Source organism: Anomaloglossus baeobatrachus, chromosome 3 (genome assembly GCF_048569485.1).
Source record: "Anomaloglossus baeobatrachus isolate aAnoBae1 chromosome 3, aAnoBae1.hap1, whole genome shotgun sequence".
Lineage (NCBI taxonomy): Eukaryota > Metazoa > Chordata > Amphibia > Anura > Aromobatidae > Anomaloglossus > Anomaloglossus baeobatrachus.
This window is the reverse complement of record NC_134355.1, coordinates 67,291,018-67,306,732: the sequence shown is the minus strand read 5'-3', so window position 1 is coordinate 67,306,732 and position 15,715 is coordinate 67,291,018.

Below are 15,715 nucleotides of genomic sequence, written 5' to 3'. Positions count from 1 at the left end.
TCCTTGTCAATGAAACCCAGAGGAAGCCCACAGTGTAGCTATACTGCTTATCAATGAATCCCAGAGGAAGCCCACTATATAGTGAAACTCCCTGTCAATGAAACCCAGGGGAAGCCCACTGTATAGTTATACTGCCTATCAATGAACCCCAGAGGAAGACCACTGAATAGCAATACTCCCTGTCAATGAAACCCAGGAGAAGCCCACTGAATAGCGATACTCCATGTCAATGAACCCCAGAGGAAGCCCACTCTATAGCAATACTCCCTATCAGTGAAGCGCAGGGGAAGCCCACTGTATAGCTATACTGCTTATCAATGAAACCCAGGGGAAGCCCACTGAATAGCGATATTCCCTGTCAATGAAACCCAGGAGAAGCCCACTGAATAGCGATACTCCCTGTCAATGAACCCCAGAGGAAGCCCACTCTATAGCGATACTCCCTATCAATGAGCCCCAGGGGAAGCCCACTTTATAGTGATACTCCCTATCAGTGAAACCCAGGAGAAGCCCACTGAATAGCGATACTCCTTATCAATGAGCCGTACATATATTAAACATATTCCGCCTGAATCGCATTTCTAGAGGGACTGATTTGAGTGTTAGTGAAGAATGCTGAGCATTTTATGTAAGTAGAGGTCACATTTCAGCAGCCAAGATGTTAAGAAAGAAATGTGAAACTGTGCGCATGCAGTGAATCCATATAACACTTATACTGCAAGACCCCCGTGCTTTCAAAATGCCTGAATGTGATAATTGGAAGTTGAAGGGGAGCAATTAACCTAGATGTGGCAATACAAAAGAAAAATAATAGCAAAGAATCTCTCAAGGCAAAACTGACATGTTGTGTCTTATTATGTGTAGGACCCAAGGAGGAGGAGGAGGAAGTGCTGGACCCACTGATTCTATCCTCGGTGGTCTCTCAATCCCTTGTATATGTTTACGTGGTTAACCATAATCCCTCCACAATATATAAAGTGCTAAACATACTTTGCATTCCCTTGTCTATCTAGTTGCTAAATCTTCTATTCATCCATCAAATCTATGTGAGAAAGCTGGGTGACAACTGATGTTACTGCCATTTCTAGGAGTTGTCACCGAGCTTTCCTGAATGCCAGATCTACTGTTGCACAATGATACATACTTCACTATTGCATCGGTTAGTAACTGGTTATAGTAATACACTATGCAATGCAAAGGTATTAGATGTGTGCGCGGCACGGTACCACCATCATCAGATTCACAGTAGCCTCCCTGTACGTGCTTAGTAGAGATGAGCGCATCTTTTACTATTTCGCTAAATTTCTCCCTATAATGGGATTTCCAGCAACAAATTTGCATGAATCTCAATATTGGAAAGCTTGTAATTGTTCAGAAAATACATGGGGGGAGAGGAGAGAGAGAGGACCCTGCTGACCATAAGAGCTTACACTCCATAGGAGAGAAGATCCCGCTGACGATAAGAGCTTATACCCCATAGGAGAGAGAGAGAGAGGACCCTGCTGACCATAAGAGCTTATACTCTATACGATAAAAAGAGGATCCCGCTGACTATAAGAGCTTATACTGTACAGTACAGAAAGAGGAGCCTACTGACCATAAGAGCTTACACTCTATAAGAGAGAGGGAGACACGACCTTTCTGACCATGACAGTTTACACTCTACAGGAGAGAGAGGACTCTGCTGACCATAATAGCTTACACTCCATAGGAGAGAGAGAAGACCCCCGCTGACCATAAGAGCTTACACTCTACAGGAGAGAGTGGACCCTGCTGACCATAAGAGCTTACACTCTATAGGAGAGAGAGGACACTGCTGACCATAAGAGCTTTCACTCTACAGGAGAGAGATGAGATAGGAGCCTACTGACCATAAGAGCTTATGTGGCGCCCCTGAGGCTCTGGTCGCCACAGGGTACTGGACCTCAGTTAAGATGCGGTATCCATCTCAGGTACGGGTGGGGGTTTATCATCGGTGTTCCACATTCACACTCTACATACAGCTTAGGAGCCATCTCACGGGGGGAGTTGGCTCAGAGTAGATAGGGGGGTGGCCATCACGATGCATGGGACTTCCTCGGTCACTGAAGCCAGCCAGCTGGGGGGCGGGTTCCACTTGGGGGTAGAAGTAGGCACAACACACTCACATACAGACAGACAAGTTGGAACCGTAGTTCTGACAAGACACTTCTGGAACTCTTGAACTTTACTAGGCCCGCGGCTTGTAGCGGGAGCTCAGCCTGGGTTCCTAACTGCTGAGGAGGACATCCTAGAAAAAGGACACTCTCTCTCTTTCTCTCTACAAACACCTGTGGTGGCCCCTTACTTGCTTGGGATTGACCGAAGCCCACAATGGCAGAGACCAGCACCTGGGTGCAGCTTTAAGTCAGTGAGTAAATGAACCTGGAACCACAGTTGCCAACTCAGAGAGACAGAGGACACTGCTGACCATAAGAGCATACTATAAAGTATATTACCTAGAACTGGATATCCTTCAAATAGTGATGAAAAGACAAGAAACAAGTTGGTTCCCTTGAGGCTGCCAAGAGGCCTAAAGAAACATTATAGGAGCTGCAAGAATTTCTGGCAGTACTGGTAGAGTACTGCATGTGACAAATCTCACATATTTTTCATATGTTTGGCCTGAGGAACAGGGGGGGAAGTCCAAGACGTTTTCTTACAAAAAGAAACATCTAAACCCTAAAGTGTTGTGACAAACCCTACATCAACTCTGCCAAAAGCAACAACAAAACATTGAGACCTCTGCTAAAAAACTGAAGATGCATAATTTCAGCATGACGATGACTCTAAGCATACCTGCAAATCACCAAAAGAAAGCCAAAGCTGGCCAGTAAAGGTCTAAAAGATGAAAAAATAATGACATGGCCCCCTTGTTCACCTGTTCTGAACCCCATAGAGAACCTGTGGTCCCTCATAAAATGTGAGATCTTCAGGGAGGGAAAACAGTACACCTCTCGGAACAGTGTCTGGAGGCTGTGGTGCCTGCTGCACGCAATGTTTATCGTAAACAGATCCAGCAACTGGCAGAGTCTATGGATGGTCGGCTGTTGAGTATCATCATAAAGAAAGGTGGCTAGATTGGTCACTAATTTTTTTGGGTTTTGTTTTTGCATGTCAAAAATGTTTATTTCTAAATTTTGTGCAGTTATATTGGTTTACCTGGTGAAAATAAACAAGTGAGGTGGGAATTTATTTAGTTTTTATTAAGTTGGCTAATAATTCTGCACAGTAATAGTTACCTGCACAAACAGATATCCTCCTAAGATAGCCAAATCTAAAAAAAACAAAACACTCCAACTTCCAAAAATATTAAGCTTTGATATTTATGACTGTTTTGGGTTGATTGAGAACATAGTTGTTGATCAATATTAAAAAAAATCCTCTAAAATACAACTTGCCTAATAATTCTGCACAGTGTACTGTATATGTGTTTCATCATTTTATATTAAGCTAAGTCAGCATGAATTGTGGCGCTCCAGCATCTGGTCGCCACAACAGTGTTGCCCCTCCAAGGGGTTAATGCTGAGCCAGGAGGTAATTGGGGAAGTCTATTGGCCAGTAAGTACCAACATTCAACACCGTTTCTCCCTCAGGCCAGCAGAGGGAACTCTAAACCTAGAGTTCCAGGGAGCACTTCCTTAAGCCCTGACCTGAGGGAGGAGTTAGGTAGTCTGTGAGGGAAGTTCAAGGAGAGAGGAGCTAAGTAGTACAGTCTTGTGAGCTGGGTTTGGAGCTAGGTTAGCTCGACCCAGGAAAGCAGGAGCCGTAGCGAGGCATGTAGAGAAGACGCTAGAGGAGGACGGGTCAGAACTAGTGATGAGCGAGCATGCTTGTCACTACTCGGTACTCGCACGAGTATCGCTGTACTCGGGCTGCTCGGCGGGGACCGAGTAATCTCGCGATACTCGTGCTGTACTCGTGGTCTTCATTTCTGCATGTTGGCGCTCTTTTGAGAGCCAGCCCTCATGCAGGGATTGGCTGGCAGACCACTGCAATGCCACAGCCCTGTTAGTTGTGGAATTGCAGTGATTGGCCGGCCTGCACAGCGTGACCGAGCCTTTATATCGGCCGGCGCGCTGTGCTCTGCTCACAGCTATTCAGACAGTGAGTGCAGGGAGAGTGTCGCTGATTCAGGGAAAGCTTTGCGGCCCTTTATAGCTTTTTCAGTTGCAGGGCTGCAAACAGTGTGACCAAAAGTCCTTCTCAGGACTATTCTAGTTGTATACAGGCAGGCAGGGTATAGCCAGGTCGGAGTACAGTAGCAGAGTCCTTCTCAGGACTACTGTTGCTATATACAGGCAGGGTATAGCCAGGTCTGAATACAGGCTAGTGACCAAAAGAGTCCTTGTCAGGACTATTGTACCAGTATACAGGCAGGCAGGCAGGCAGGGTAGTGGTGACCGTATACCAGCCTTCATCATATCTGGGGCTGGTGTACACAGTGTAAAACAGTCCAGATAGTGTCTGACTTGTCTGTAATTGTCGCTCCCCAAAAAAACCTGTTAGGTTATTATTGCGTCCGTGCTTGGTTTTTAAAACCGCACGTGTGTGCCTGTTGGTGGCAGCGTACAGGTGCACTTGTGTGCAATTTCCACACACTTTGATATAACGCACAAGTAGTGAATATACACGTCAGCAGTGCACAGCATTGCAAAATGCGCAAGGGCATTGGCAAGGAACAAGGAAGTGGACGTGATGGTGGTGCAGGCAGAGGCCGAGGTCGTGGGCAAGTTCTAATTTCGCCACAACAAAGGGCCACATCTAGTCGCTCGCACGTCCTGTCCCAAATTCTTGGGGACCGCAGCAGTACACCGCTCTTGAACCAAGACCAGTGTCAACAGGTTGTTAGTTGGATAGCAGATAATGCTTCCAGTCAGATTGGCACCACCACAAACACTCTGTCTTCCACACGGTCAAGTGTCAGTAGCCGTGATACTGCACCGCACATTTCTGAACCTGATCCTCCTTCCTACCACCAGGCTGAGTACACGTCCTCCTCGGACATTAATGATCCCACACTTGGACACTCGGAAGAGCTGTTCACGTTTCCATTCACACATTCTGGCCTCTCGCCAGCTCATATTGAAGTGGGTCATGAGGAGATCGTCTGTACAGATGGCCAAATATTTGAGCAGCCACGTTCTCACGAAGTTGGCAACGTGTCTCAACAAGTGGTGGACGATGATGAGACACAATTGTCAGCAAGTCAGGAGGAGGAGCAGGGTGCGGAAGAGGAAGACGACGTGGTGGATGATCCAGTAACTGACCCAACCTGGCAGGAGGATATGCAGAGCGAGGACAGCAGTGCACAGGGGGAGGGAGGCGTAGCATCACAACAGGCAGTAAGAAGCAGGGTGGTGGCCCCAGGCAGAAGTCAGGCAACCGTTCCCCGGAACAACACGACGACACAAGGTGCCTGTACAAATGTTAGGTCTTCCCGAGTCTGGCAGTTTTTTAAGTTGGATCCAGATGATTCAAAAAAGGCCATTTGCAACACCTGCCGTGCCAGCATCAGCAGGGGTACCAAAACTAGCAGCCTGACCACCACCAGCATGATCAGGCACATGTCAGCCAAGCACCCGACTTTGTGGGAAGTACAACAGAGTCGAGGAGCAGTGCTTGCTGATGTCACTGCTACGTCTTCGCTGGTTGTGCATGCGAGCCAATCCTCTGTCCATGCTGCCTGCGAACAAGCCTCCTCCACTCCTGCACCTGCAGTTGCCTACGCAGAAAGAACACCATCATCAAGCACGTCCTTGTCCCAGCGCAGCGTTCAGTTATCCATTCAGCAAACCTTTGAACGCAGGCGCAAATACACTGCCAACACCCCACATGCCACAGTTCTAAATGCTAACATTTCGCGACTGCTTGCGCTGGAAATGTTGCCTTTTAGGCTGGTGGAGACTGAAGCATTCCGTGACCTGATGGCGGCAGCTGTCCCACGTTACTCGGTCCCCAGCCGCCACTATTTCTCCCGGTGTGCCGTCCCCGCGTTGCATAACCACGTGTCACAAAACATCACACGTGCCCTGAACAACGCTGTTTCACCCAAGGTCCACCTAACCACAGACACGTGGACAAGTGCTTGTGGGCAAGGCCGCTACATCTCGTTGACGGCACACTGGGTTAATATTGTGGAAGCTGGGACCCAGTCTGAGCGAGGGACGGAACACGTCCTTCCCACACCAAGGTTTGCAGGCCCTACCTCAGTCAGTGTTTCACCCACACTCTACAGCTCCGGAATGTCATGCTCTTCAGCCTCCTCCTCCTCCTGCGCATCCTCATCCACTGTGCCCTCCACACCAGTCACAAGCTGGAAGCACTGCAGCACTGCCTCGGCGAAGCGGCAACAGGCTGTGCTGAAGCTAATCTGCATAGGTGACAAACCCCACAATGCAGAAGAGCTGTGGACAGCTCTGAAACAGCAGGCAGATCACTGGCTCACACCTCTGAACCTAAAGCCAGGAAAGGTCGTGTGTGACAATGGCCGGAACCTGGTGGCGGCTTTGAGGCGAGGCCAGCTGACACATGTTCCATGCGTGGCCCATGTGCTCAACCTCGTGGTTCAGCGGTTTATAAAGTCATACCCAGAGCTGTCTGATCTACTGGTAAAAGTTCGCCGCCTGTCTGCACATTTTCGAAAGTCACCTACTGCTTCAGCCGGCCTTGCCGGCTTTCAGCGCCGTTTGCATCTTCCGGCTCACAGACTGGTGTGTGATGTCCCCACGCGTTGGAATTCAACTCTGCACATGTTGGTCAGGATATGTGAGCAGAAGAGGGCAGTTGTTGAGTACCTGCATCACCTAAGCCGTCGGGAAATGGGTCAAACTCCACACATAACACCTGAGGAGTGGAGATGGATGTCAGACCTATGTACCATCCTCCAAAACTTTGAGGACTCCACCAAGATGGTGAGTGGTGATGACGCCATTATTAGCGTCACCATACCGCTACTCTGCCTTCTAAAACGGTCTCTGCTGAAAAACAAACATGATGCATTGCAGGCGGAGCGCGATGAGTTGCAGCAAGAAACAGTAGTGGGTGTGGGTGATAACACACAGCCCAGCCTCGTCTCATCACAACGTGCAGTGGAGGACTATGACGAGGAGGAGGATGAAGACATGGAGCAACTCTCCGGCCAAATTGAGGATATGACATGCACACCAGTCATATCCTCGGTTCAGCGTGGCTGGCCAGAGGACAGGGTAGATGAGGAGGAGGAGGAGGAGGAGGAGGAGGAGGAGGAGGACAGCATGTTCAGTCATCTTGTTGGTCAGGCTACTGAAGTCCTGGCTGTTAAGAGTCTGGCGCACATGGCTGACTTTATGGTAAGCTGCCTGTCTCGTGACCCTCGCGTTAAGAACATCTTGGCCGACAATCATTACTGGTTGGTAACACTGTTAGACCCACGCTACAAGGAGAACTTTTTGTCTCTTATTCCCGTGGAGGAGAGGTCAACCAAAATGCAGCAGTTTCGGAAGGCCATACTCACGGAAGTAGGCAAAGCATTCCCCTCACAAAACGCTAGCGGCATAGGTCATGAATCAGTGGACAACCGAGGCGTACAGCCGAGAGAGGCACAAGTCCAATCCGCCAGAGGTAGGGGAACAGTCTTTAAGATGTGGGACAGTTTTCTCAGCCCCTCACGTACCACAGCCCCTGAGGTGCGGGGTAGTGCCACAAGAAATCCTAAGTTTGCCCAGATGCTGAAGGAGTACCTTGCAGATCGAACAACAGTACTCCGACATTCCTCTGTGCCTTACAATTATTGGGTATCCAAGCTGGACACGTGGCATGAATTGGCTCTCTACGCCTTGGAAGTCCTGGCCTGCCCTGCTGCTAGCGTTTTGTCAGAGCGTGTTTTTAGTGCCGCAGGTGGAATCATTACAGATAAACGCACCCGCCTGTCAACTGAAAATGCTGACAGGCTGACTCTGATCAAGATGAACAAGGGTTGGATTGGGCCAGACTTCACCACACCACCAGCAAATGAGAGCGGAATTTAAAGTTTGCCATGTACCTCCACTCACCCATGGGTACACACTTCTGGACTTTGGATAATCGCTGGACTCCTCCTCCTTCTCCTCATGCGCCACCATGATGATGACCGTTACAAATTGCAATACTTAGGCCTTTGTTTCAGGTATACCCCCAGTGGTAAATTTTTTCGCCCATTCTTTGCAGAATGGACATTACAACGACAGGAGACCCGCTCCTTTGCAATGGGAACAATGTTTTGAGGCCCTCATGCACGTCTCTACCCAGGGACAATGTGGAGCCTCCCAATTTTTGGCTGCCCTGGCAAAGGGCTATACTGAAATAGACCCACTTCCTTACAATGGGCACTTCAGGTTTACAGGCCATCATGCACGTCTCTACCCAGGGACAACGTGGAGCCTCCCAATTTTTGGCTGCCCTGCCTAAGGGCTATACTATAATACACCCACTTCCTTAAAATGGACACTTAATGTTTTGAGGCCCTCATGCACGTCTCTACCCAGGGACAACGTGGAGCCTCCCAATTTTTGGCTGCCCTGCCTAAGGGCTATACTATAATACACCCACTTCCTTAAAATGGACACTTAATGTTTTGAGGCCCTCATGCACGTCTCTACCCAGGGACAACGTGGAGCCTCCCAATTTTTGGCTGCCCTGCCTAAGGGCTATACTATAATACACCCACTTCCTTAAAATGGACACTTAATGTTTTGAGGCCCTCATGCACGTCTCTACCCAGGGACAATGTGGAGCCTCCCAATTTTTGGCTGCCCTGGCAAAGGGCTATACTGAAATAGACCCACTTCCTTACAATGGGCACTTCAGGTTTACAGGCCATCATGCACGTCTCTATCCAGGGACAATGTGGAGCCTCCCAATTTTTGGCTGCCCTGGCAAAGGGCTATACTGAAATAGACCCACTTCCTTACAATGGGCACTTCAGGTTTAAAGGCCCTCATGCACGTCTCTACCCAGGGACAACGTGGAGCCTCCCAATTTTTGGCTGCCCTGCCTAAGGGCTATACTACAATAGACCCACTTCCTTCCAATGGGCACTTCAGGTTTACAGGCCCTCATGCACGTCTGTATGCAGGGGCATTGGTGAACCTCACAATTTTGGACTGCCCTGGCAAAGGAAAATACTACAAAGACTCACTTCCTCAAAATGGGCACATTAGACTCAAGAGGCCTTCATGTACGTCTCTTCTCAGGGACATCGGAGTGCCACACAATGTTTTCACGTAAAATCTTTCATGTATTAATCTCAAAAAGTAACATACACCAGCTCTATCTCACTATTGGGTATGTGCCCTTAACATTTCCGCCATGAAAAATCATTTTGGGGTCATTTTGGAAGGTTTTCTGGTGAGTCCGTAAAAATGGCGTAAAACGCGGACAAAATTGTTCACAGCTGTGACTTTTCAGTGATAAATGCTTCAAGGGGTCTTCCCCATGCTGTTGCCATGTCATTTGAGCACTCTTCTGAGACTTTTGTGACATTTTTAGGGTTTCTCCATGCTGCCGGGGGGTCATTTCACAAAAATACTCGGGTCTCCCATAGGATAACATTGGGCTCGTTGCTCGGCCCGAGTACACGAGTATCTTGGGATGCTCGGCCCGAGCTTCGAGCACCCGAGCTTTTTAGTACTCGCTCATCACTAGTCAGAACCTGTTCGCCTCAGAAGAGCACACAACAAACATCGGACGTTGGAGTCTGTGGTTGCCAGGGTGTTAAACCCTTCCCTGGTAGCCGAATCCGAAGGGCAGGAGAGCTGCAGGTCTCCTGGCCCCATAAAGAACCCGAAGGTCCAGCTGCATCACAGGGGCCCGGTGTGGACTCCAGCAGAGAAGCACCAGAGAAGGCCTGTTCAGCCTACCACACGGGAAAAAGGGACATACCACACGTCCCAGCAGCAAGAGGGCCACTGCTAAACCAAGATTGGAGGGTCCTGTAGAAACAGAGAAGAGCAGGGAGTAGGCCTCATTACTCGACTGGCCAAAGAGATCACCCCAGGTACTTCCAGGCCGACCGGATCGCCCTTACCACCTGTGACGATCTCCCAGGACTAATCTGTTGCAAGTAAAGGAAAAGAAGGTAAAGCGATTGTTGTTTGTGTCGGTTCTTTACACTACCTGATTGGCCCTGCACCGCCCCCACCATTGCATAGACTCTCATAAGCACCAACGGTTGCCCCGGGGTACCGCTCCACCTGTGGGGAGCAGAACCATCCCAGCTGCCATTACATCAGCCTCGGAGGCCCTATCCTGCAGCGGCGGCTCCATAGCCGCAATCCACAGGTGGCGTCACGAATATAATTCCACAAACTTTACTATTAATCATTACCCCCACTACCGCCACTTTATTTGACCACGCCAGGGTCACGGAGCCGGACCCTACCACCGCTGACAACCCCCGGACTAGTCCGGCCCGGCACCGGGTGTCCCAGAGCCCTGGGGTGGGCGAGTCAGAATCACTTATGACCAGAAAGTCCCATATCTGAGTATAGTTCAAACGCCATTTTGAGTCCTGTTTTTGGATATCTTCATATAATACTGAATACTGTTCATAACAGTCCATAACATGAGTACAATGTTTTTTTTTCCTGACTAAGAATCAGAACAGAGACATACATACCAAAAATGGGACATATCCATCAAGGTAGGGACATATTTTTACCAGGAGGGGCCCATGATGGGAACATATGTACAAGAAGGGGCCCAGGATCGAGACATATATACCAGGCAGGTGCCCAAAATGCGGACATATATACCAGGATGAAGACATATGTATATACAGGATGTGACCTAGGATGGAGGACATATTTATCAGGATGAAAAAAATCTATATTAGGATTGGAGGCACACAGTACTTTGCAAACGTATTCAGCCCCCTTGAATTTTTCAACCTTTTCCCACATTTCAGGCTTCAAACATAAAGATAAAAATGTTAATGTTATGGTGAAGAATAAACAACAAGTGGGACACAATTGTGAAGTTGAACAAAATTTATTGCTTATTTTAAACTTTTTTAAAAAATAATAAACTGAAAATTGGGGCGTGCAATATTATTCATCCCCTTTACTTTCAGTGCAGCAAACTCACTCCAGAAATTCATTGAGGATCTCTGAATGATCCAATGTTGTCCTAAATGACTGATGATGATAAATATAATCCACCTGTGTGTAATCTAGTTCCCATATAAATGCACCTGCTCTGTGATAGTCTCAGTGTTCTGTTTAAAGTGCAGATAGCATCATGAAGATCAAGGAACACAACAGGCAGGTCCATGATACTGTTGTGGAGAAGTTTAAAGCCGGATTTGGTTACAAAAAGATTTCCAAAACTTTAAACATCCCAAGGAGCACTGTGCAAGTGATCATATTGAAATAAAAGGAGTATCATACCATTGCAAATCTACCAAGACCCGGAAAAGGTTGAAAAATTCAAGGGGGCCGAATACTTTCGCAAGGCACTGTATATACAAGGATGGGGAACATATTTACCAGGATGGTGGGCATATAACCCAGGATGGGAAACTTATATACCTAGATGGAGCACATATTTTCCAGGATGGGGGACATATATACCAGGTTGGAGGACATATTTACAAGGATGGGACATAGTTACCAGGAATCAGGCCAGGATGGGGTACATTAGAACAGGATTGAGGATATTACTAAATAGTGAGGGGAGGTCAACTCTTATGTCTTTGTTGGATTTAGAACACTACAATGGCCCATACAACTAAAAAACATGCGGGGAAGGGAGGAATGCCAGGTCCAAATTTTACACTGGGACCCATCAAACTTTAGTTATGCCACTGCTCCTACCCAAAAAGACTAAATGCTGTCATTAATTCAAAGCCTTCTTTAGCAAAGTACCGTATTAGTTTAAGGGTGTACATATTTATGCAATCACATTAATTTAGCTCTTTATTTTTTTTTCCACCTGAAAAGATTTTTTGTTTTTAAGTAAATTGTATAGATTGGTGATTAGATCCCTGTCTCTATCTTTCTCTCTTTTTCCTTCTCTCTATTGTTCTCTCTATCCCTTTCTATCTCTATACTTCTATTTCTCCCTCTTTATCTCTATGTCTCTCTCTCTATCCTCTCTATCCCTCTTTGGCTAATCTTCTTCATATCCCTCATTCTCCCTATCATCTTTCTATCTCTGTGTCTCTCTAGCCCTTCCTCTTTCTATCCTTTTCTCGCTATCCTTCTCTCTATGCCTCTCTATCTCTATCCCTTTCTTTCTCTATATTCTTCCCCCTAGCCCTCATGCTCTGCCCTGCTCTTTATCCTTCCCTCTCTCTCTATCCCTCCCTCTTTGTATCCCTTTATCTTTCTTGCTCTCTCCTCTCTATCCCTCTTTCTCTCTATCTATACTTCTCTCTATCTCTTTCTCTCTATCTTTTCTCTATCTCTACCCTTCTCACTATCCCTGTGTCTCTCTCTAGTCCTCCCCCTCTCTCTCCCATCCTCTTCCTCCCTTTCTATTGCTCTCTCTATCCCTCTCTCCATCCTATCTGTTGCTCTCTCTCTAGCCCTCCTTCTCTATTTCTTTCTCTCAATCTCCTCTCCATCCCTCCCTTTGTTTCTATCCTTCTCTCTATCTCTTTCTCTCTCTCTATCCATTGTTCTTTCTCCCACTCTATCCCTTTTCCTCTCTCACTATCCTTCTTTATCCCTCTCCTTCTCTCCATCCCTCAATCTCTCTTTATCCCTCTCTCTTTCCTTCTTCTATCCTTTTCTCTCTCTATCCCTCTCCTCTCTCTCACGACCTTTCTATCCTTCTCTCTATCCTTTTCTCACTATCCTTCTCTCTATCCCTCTCTATTCCTCCCTCTCTCAATTATGTTGTCTACTCTTCTCTCTATCTAAATCAAATCAAATCAAATCTTTATTTATATATAGCGCTAACATATTCCGCAGCGCTTTACATACTATCTGTCTCTTTCCCTCCATTTCTCTATCCATCTCTCTTCCTCCCTCCATTTGTCGCTCTCTCTATCCGTCCCTTCCTCTTTCTATTAGTTTATATTTCTCTCTCCCTCTCTCTGTCTCTATCCCTCCCTTTCTATCCTTCTCTATTTCTTTCTCTGTATCCCTTCTCTATCTCTACCCTTTTCTCTATCCCTCTGTCTCTCTCTATCTCTCTCTCCATCCTCTTCCCCCCTTTCTATTGCTGTCTATCCTCTCTATCCCTCTCTCCATCCTTCTCTTTATCTCTCGCTCTCTCTATCCCTACCTCTCTTTCTATCTTTCTATCTCTTTCTCTATCCCTCTCTCTCTATCTCTCCCTATCTTTCTATCATCTCTATCTTTTTCTCTCCCTATCCTTCTCTTTTGCTCCCTCTCTATCCCTTTCTCTCTTGCTATCCTTCTCTCTATCGCTCGCTCTCTATCCTTCTTTCTATCCCTTTCTCTCTCGCTCCCTCCCTCTCTTTCTATCCTCTCTATCTCTCTCTATCTCTATTCCTCCCTCTCTCTATCTGGTTCTCTATCCTTCTCTCTCTATCCCTCCCTCTCTCTATCTTCTCTCTTCCTTCTTCTCCTCATACATCTCTCTTTTGCTCTCTCTCTATACCACCCTCTTTTCATCCTTTTATCTCTTTGTCTCCCCTTCTCCTCTCTATCCATCTCTCTTTATACCTCCCTCTCTTTCTATCCTTCTCTCTATCTCTTTCTCTCTATCCCTTCTCTCTGTCTACCCTTCTTTCTATCCCCGTAACTCTCTCTAGCCCTCCTCTCTCTCCATCCTCTTTCTCCCTTTTTATTGCTTTTTCTATCTTTCGCTCTATCCCTCTCTCTCTTATCCTACTCTCTATATCACTCTCTCTATCCCCCTCTCAGTCTTTTTCTTTCTCCATCTTCTCTCTATCCCTCTCTTTCTATCCTTCTCTATATCTCTACCCTTGTCTTTATTCCTTGGTCTCTCTCTATCACTCCCTCTCTCTATCCCTCCCCCTCTCTATCCCTCCCTCTCTCTATCCCTCCCTCTCTCTATCCTCTCTACCTCTCTATCCTTCTCTCTATTACTCTCTCTTCTCTATCCATCTTCCTCTTTACTATTCTCTATCCCGCTCTCTATCCTTCTGTCTTCCCCCTCTCTATAGCTCTCTCTATAACTCTCTCTCTATCCAACTCCCCCTCCCTTTCTATCCCTTTCTCTTATTTTCTATCTATCCCTCTCTTGTTCTATCCCTCTCTTTCCCTTGCTCTCTTTATCATTCTCTCCATCCCTCTCTCTATCTCTTCCTCTATCCTTCTCTCTTCCCTCTCTCTATTGTTCTCTTTTGTCCCCTCTCTTTATCCTTCTTTTTACCACTATCTCTCTATCCTTTTCTCTTCTTCCCTCTTACTATATTTTTCTCTTTATCCATCTCTCTCTCCCACACTATCCCTTTTTCTCTCTCACTATCCTTCTCTTTATCCTGTCTCTCTCTATCCTTAGCTCTATCCGTCATTCTGTCTCTCTAGCCTTCTTTCTATCCTTTTCTCTCTCTATCCCTCCTTCTCCATCCATCTCTCTATTTGCCTCTCTCCATCCCTCTTTCTCCCTCCCTCTCTATCTCTCTCTCTATCCCTCCCTCTCTCTAGCCCTCCATCACACTCTCTATCCCTCCCTCTCTGCCCTTCTCTTTCTCACTCTCTCGCTCACTCCTCTTCTCTATCCTCTTTCTCTCATCCTTCTCTCTCCTTGCCTCTATCCATCCTCCTCTCCATCCTTCTCTTTCTCTCTATCCGTCTTTCTCTTTGCCTCTCTCTATCCCTCTATCCATCCTCCTCTACATCCCTCTCTTTCTCTCTGTCCCTCTCTCCATCCTTCTCTATACTTGCCGCCTCCATTCCTCTTTCCATCCTCTTCTCCATCCTCCTCTCCATCCCTCTCTGTTCTTCTCTTTCTTGCTATCTCCCTCTATCCTCTTTCTGTTTACCCATCTTCCTTCCCATCCCTCTCTCATTCTCCCTCTATCCTCTTTCTCTCTATCCTTCTCTCTTTTTGCTTCTCTCCATCCTTCACTCTATCCCTTATCACTCTCTATCCCTTTCCCTCCTTCCCTCTGTCTCCATCCTTCTCTCTCTCTTTACCTCACTCCATCCCTCTATCCATATTCCTCTCTTTCCTTCCCCCTCTCTCTATCCCTCTCTCTATTCTCTCTATTTGCCTCTCTCCATCATTCTCTCTATCCCTTTCTCTCCTTCCCTCTGTCTCCATCCTTTTCTCTCGCTTTACCTCTCTCCATCCTTCTCTGTCCTTCTCTTTCTTGCTCTCTCCCTCTATCCATCTTCCTCTCCATCTCTCCCTGTCACTCTCCCTCTATCCTCTTCCTCTCTACCACTCTCTCTATCCTTCTCTTTTTGCCTCTCTCCATCCTTCTCTCTCTCTTTCCCTTTCTCTCCTTCCCTCTGTCTCCATCATTATCTCTCGCTTTACCTCTTTCCATCCTTCTTTGTCCTTATCTTTCTTGCTCTCTCCCTCTATCCATCTTCCTCTCCATCCCTCCCTGTCACTCTCCCTCTCTACCACCCTCCCATCCTTCTCTCTATCCCTTTCTCTCCTTCCTTCTGTCTCCATCCTTCTCTCTCTCCCTTTACCTGTCTCCATCCCTCTATCCATCCTCCTCCCTCTCCTCTCCATCCCTCTCTCATTCTCCCTCTATCCTCTTTCTCTCTATCCTTCTCTCTTTTCTTCT